This window comes from Stegostoma tigrinum, chromosome 14, assembly GCF_030684315.1.
Source record: "Stegostoma tigrinum isolate sSteTig4 chromosome 14, sSteTig4.hap1, whole genome shotgun sequence".
NCBI classification, from domain to species: domain Eukaryota; kingdom Metazoa; phylum Chordata; class Chondrichthyes; order Orectolobiformes; family Stegostomatidae; genus Stegostoma; species Stegostoma tigrinum.
Genome location: NC_081367.1, coordinates 2,291,251 through 2,297,327, shown reverse-complemented (window position 1 = coordinate 2,297,327; position 6,077 = coordinate 2,291,251).

Sequence of the window (6,077 nt, the reverse complement as noted above, 5' to 3'; positions counted from 1 at the left end):
AGGAAACACGACAGCTGGTTTAAACTGAGGAAGCTCCAACACCCAGCAATAGTAATAGTAATCAGGCAATCAGTTTTGACATGTCAATGTTGCTAAACTCCAAAAGTACAGTCATCAGCTTTTCTTTACCACAATGCGAAGGACTCTTTTATATCCACCAGAGAGGGCAGATATGTTGAGGTTTAAATTCTCAAGCAAAACACTACATTCCTGATAATATCAATTGCCCTACAGTTCTGCAATGGTAACCAAGACATGTCTGCTCAAGTCCTGAAGTGGGGCTTGAACATACAACCTTCTGCCTCAGAAACAATTGTGTGTGGGAGCTTGTCTCCAACAAGGTGTTTTATCTGCTGAGGCAATGCTTATATTATTTCTGTATTGTAAGAAACTGGGATGGAATCATCATATTGAAGAATTAAAAAGATATGTATGACATCTAAATATTATATATAAGCATTACATTCCTCGGGTAGCTACATTTCTGGGTGAATAACATGTTATTATGTGATATTGGAGGAACCTGCTTCCAGTAGCGGATCATGCTTCCAGTGATTCAAGTTAAGATGGAGTATGTGACATTCATACCCTCAGGTCATGCACAATGATATAATGATAATGTCATGAGCATGTCTCTTAAAGGTATGCTGATTGAAACATAACAGTGTTGCCCCCTGGGAAATAGGGAAAGATGGAATTAAAACCTAGTTAGTGAGCTAGCTTTCTTTTAGATTAGATTCCCTACAGTGTGGAAACTAGCCCTTTGGCCCAACAGGTCCACTGTGCCCCTTGGAGCATCCCACCCAGACCCATCCGCCGATAACCCACACACCCCTGAACACTACAGGCAATTTGACATGGCCAATCCACCTAGCCTGCACATCTTTGGACTGTGAGAGGAAACCCACACAGACACGGGGAGAATGTACAATTCTGCACAGACAGTTACCCGAGACTGGAATCGAACTCGGGTCCCTGGTGCTGTGAGGCTGCAGTGCTAACCACTGAGCCACTGTGCCGCCCAAAGGAGGAAAAAGAAGTAAAGACATGTGGGGAGGGGATTCAAAAGCTTAGATAATAAAAGGAACAGCTACCACTGGGGAGGATGTGGGGAGGCACAGAAGGCCAGAATTGAGGGGACTCAGAACTGAGATGCCTGTGTGCCTTGAGAAGGCGATAGCAACTGGGAAGAATAGGTCATGAAGGTAACATGTCATCTGAAACACAGCACCTCCAACAGTGCAGCACTCCCTTAGGACTGAACGGTGCGTTTCAACCCAGATTGTGAAATTAATGTTAGATTTGCACAATTACACTTCAAAAAGATTCAGAGAAAAATTTTATTGATGGCCTCAGACATCTCATTGATTCTCCTAAAGCAATCAAACTGTGCTTCATTCATTCAATTGGTGAGAAAAGCTTCTATTCAGCAATAAACTCACAGAACAAGAGCACAAATCACTCAAGCCAATTAATTACTGTAAAACAATCAGATTGCTTAAGCATTTTTAAAGTGCCTTTTATTGCTTTAAGTAGGTTTGTTATTGGCAGTTAAAGCAAAATTTATAACAAACATAACAAAGCCAGTCAAACCGAAAGAGTATCTATCAAATGAGTGTTGGAAGTGCTTGCAAAAATCATCTCCTGCTCAAATCTGTCTATCTCTCCAAGATTTGATGAAGCAGAGAAGCATTTTTCAGGCTTCCATGGCATTCCAAAGTGTTTTACAATGCATGATGTATGTTTTACGGACAGTGATTATTGTACTCCGAGGTGCAATTGAAATTTGGCAGCCAATTAGTGACCATGTGAAAAAGCAATCTGATAGAGGAACCAGGAATCCAGTGACATCCTGGTGAACCTAATCACAGGCCTCCTACATAATAAATTATACCATTCAAATCCTAGCTCTCACGAAATCCCACTCGCTGTGTTTCCTGCTCTACGTTAACCCCTAGTTTGGCAGTGCTTCCATTCTAAAGCATTTAGATCCTAGCCCCTTCCTGAGCTGTCACCTCTTCCAGTCCTTCAAATATTCAAAATCTCAATGTTAGAGCCATAGAATTATACAGCGCAGAGACAGGCCCTTTGGCCCAAACTGGTCCATGCCAACCAAAATGTCTGTCTACACTTGGTCTATATCCTACTAACCTTTCCTAGCCATGTATTTACCTAAATGCCTTTTAAATGATGTTAATGTACCCATGTCAACCACTTCCACTGGCAGCTCATTCCATATATGTACCATCGTCTATGTAAAAATGTCCCCCTTAGGTTCCCATAAAACTGATGCCATCCAATCCTAGATAATAAAATGTGAGGCTGGATGAACACAGCAGGCCAAGCAGTATCTCAGGAGCACAAAAGCTGACGTTTCGGGCCTAGGGTCTAGGCCCGAAAAGTCAGCTTTTGTGCTCCTGAGATGCTGCTTGGCCTGCTGTGTTCATCCAGCCTCACATTTTATTATCTTGGAATTCTCCAGCATCTGCAGTTCCCATTATCTCTGACGCCATCCAATCCTTGTTTCCCAACCTTGGGAAAATGGCTGAGTGCATTTACCCTACCCATACCTCTCGTGTCCTTATACACTTCCATAAAGTCCCTCCTCAGTCTCCTACACTCTAAAGAAAAAAGCCCTAGCTTGTCCAACCTCTCCCCATAACCCAGTCCCTTGCCTCCTGGCAACATCCTTGTAAATTTCTTCTGCAATCTTTCCAGCTTAATAACATCCTTCTTATAGCAAGGTGACCAAAAACTGAACACAATATTCCAAATGCACCCTCTCCAATGTCCTGTACAACTGCAAGATAACTTTCCAACTTCTATACTCAATGCCCTGACCCATGAAGGCCAGTGTGCCAAAAGTCTTCTTCACTGCCCTGTCTACCTGTGACTCCACTTTCAGAGAACCATGCACCTGAACTCCAAGATCCCTCTGTTCCATTACACTTCTTTAGGCCCGACCATTCACCTCGTAAGAGAGACAAGGACCCGTAGGCACAGCCTCAGAGTGAAGGGAACTGTCATGAGGAGAAATGTCTTCAACTTTCTTTCAGTCTTGGTATTTTGAGCTACACTGATTTTCATCTTTCCATCATTGGAGCCTTTGCGTTCATCTTCCTGAGTCTTAAGCACTGGAACATCTTCTATAAACCTCTCTGCCTCTCTATCTCTCTTCTCCTCGAAAAAAAGATCAAGCCTCATTGACCAGGCTTCAGGCCCTGGTATCTCAAGTGGCTTGCTGTCAATCTTGTCTGTTAATGCCCCTGTTAAATTCCTTGGGATTGTTGGCCAGATTAAACCTGCTATATGAATACAAATTTCTGCTGTAACAATTGAAGGGAGTAGTTATAGATAAAGCCAAGCCAATAAAGACATAGGAGCAGAATTAGGCCTCTTGGCCCATCAGGTCTGATTTAATCATGGCAGATACTTCTTTCAACCTAATTCTCCTGTATTTGCCTTGTAACCTTTGATCCCCTTACAAATCAAGAACCAATCTGTCTCTATTTGAAATGTATTAAATGACTTAACCTCTATAGCCGTCCTTGGCATTGAGTTCCACTGAAAAACCACCCTTTGGCTGAAGACATTTCTCCTCATGACAGTTCCCTTCACTCTGAGGCTGTGCCTACGGGTCCTTGTCTCTCTTACTAGTGGAAACATCTTGTTCATGTCCACTCTATCCAGGCCTCTGTCATTTTTTTAAGTTCCAATGATATCCCGTCCTCATCCTAAATTCCATCGAGTACATATCCAGAGTCCTCAATCGCACCTTCATCCCCATTCTTGGAAACATTTGGACCCCTCCAACAGAAGCATATTCGTCTTTAGATACAGAGTCCAAATCTACTCATAATACTCAAAATGTTCTTATCTCTCAACCAACAGTACCTGCGCATTCATTTATGCAAATTTCACAAATGTCCTCAGTCCCCATCCATTTGGTGGTTTTAGGATGATCAAAAGTTCAGTCATATAAACAAATTTATGAAATGAATTCTTTCATGTGCGTTGCATTCCAGTTATGAACGATTTTATTGACTCCTCAAGTAAATCATGAACCATATGATTATCAAGATTTGGTGTGTAAAGGCTAAATTTATAATCTGATAACAGAGACTGACACTGTATCTTTCAATAACTGACTGTAACATTGTGTGTTCCTTTTATAACAAATGGAGCCCTGGGAAACATTAAGAATTAGACTCCAAGGCCAGGGACAACTTGAGTCTAATGCTATAAGATCTCTTCCAGTCGTTGTTGCTACATGTGAAATTCTTGCTGCTATCATCATAGTATTTTTTTCGAAAACTTGTGCTGCTAGCTGCTACACATAGTGCTCATGTCCACCAGAATAATTGGAGATGCATTGAATAAATTCACTGCTACCATAAAGTTGAAGTGACTGGACTCAATGTCCCAGGCTAATGTTCTCATTCATGGGTCTGAATCCCATCCTGGCAGATAGTGAAATTCGAATTCAATTAGGAAATTCAACTTACAATGCTAATCTAATGGTGATCATTCAACAATTGTTGATTGCCATAAATACCCATTTCATTCAATAATATCCTTCAGGGAAGGAAATCTACCACCTCACCTGGTCTGGTCTGGTCTACATATGATTCCAGGCCAACAAGAATGTGGTTGGTTCTCAACTACCCTCTCATAAGTTAGGGATGGGGAATAAATGTCAGTCATACAATATCCCATAAATATGTAAAAAAGCTTTCTTACTGTGATGGCTCTATGTTACTGATACTAAGATGTGCACATGAGGTCTTCAGCAGAAGATAAGCTCAGAATAGAATCAGCTTTATCATGTAGTAATTAAAAGCTTGTAATCTTGCATGACATCTGACATACATCACAATCTTTGTAGAAGCTCAGGTTATACTGAAGAGTAAATTGTACATTACTACTGCTAGAACATTTTAATACACAACTAGAGATAACTAATTATTGGTTAGCTCCTCCCAAAAACAGACTTTTATATGTGAAATAACTGCATAGAGCCCGGTATTTCATCACCAAGCCACCCTTTATTCATTAGTTCATAGTACACTGCCTGTGGCCAGCCAGCTCAGCGTCAGTCCCTGACACCAGGAGACTCTCTGAATCTCTTATTTATATCTGTCAGCCAGGGCTCCCTGATTGTTCCAAACTAACAACCCAAAATCAAGGATCTCAGTCAAGGAGATCCACTTGGATTCAATCACTGCAATATCCTAATAGTCAGAGCTTATCTTATGATAGTAGTATATCCTTTCAAGTAATAACTATGGAAGAAAAGACTTCTTAACACCCCATGCTAAGATTGAAAATGTTCAAACACTTTCCTTCACAGTAACTCTTGAAATCTAATACAGAGGCAAAGAATCTCCTGATCCAGTTTTCTTGATCTAACGTCCGAGAGATGTAGCGTCTATTGCAGGCGGGGATGGTCATCATTAATCAACGTATTAATTTATCACTTACAGTAGGAGCTATTAGCGAAGAAATGTTTTTTTTATAATTGATATGTTCAGAAAGCTATTTCTGGATCAACATAATAACCATTGTTGGTGCTTCAGGTTTATTTTTTAATAAGCTGACTTAATTATTCTCAAAAACATAGTGCTCATGTTTCATAAGTGACCAAGTTTGACAATATAATGAAAGAGGTCATTTATTGCTTGGGCTATTTAACATGACTCTGAAGGATAAGTTCAACAATCTGTAATTTATGATCCCAAACAGAATTATTAAGGATGATAGCATCTTCTAAAATTAGGGCTTGAAATTTAGGAATATCAACACAACAATGAGGCGAGGATCATGGTGAGAGTTGGGAAGATTCTCTGCCCGTCTCACCCGGATCAGGAGGAAATGCCAGGGAGGATGAGATGTTCATTCTCAGAGGGAGGGATTGTGTGGTAGTTGGGCCAGCTAGCTAGGTAAACAGTAGCGAAAGGGGCTGCTTGGTGCCGAAACAGGCTGTTTAATAGGCCTCACACCTCACCCACCTCTACACCACCCTATCCATGCCACCTCATACTTTCCATGCCACACCATGCACCTCTACCCCCCTCCAT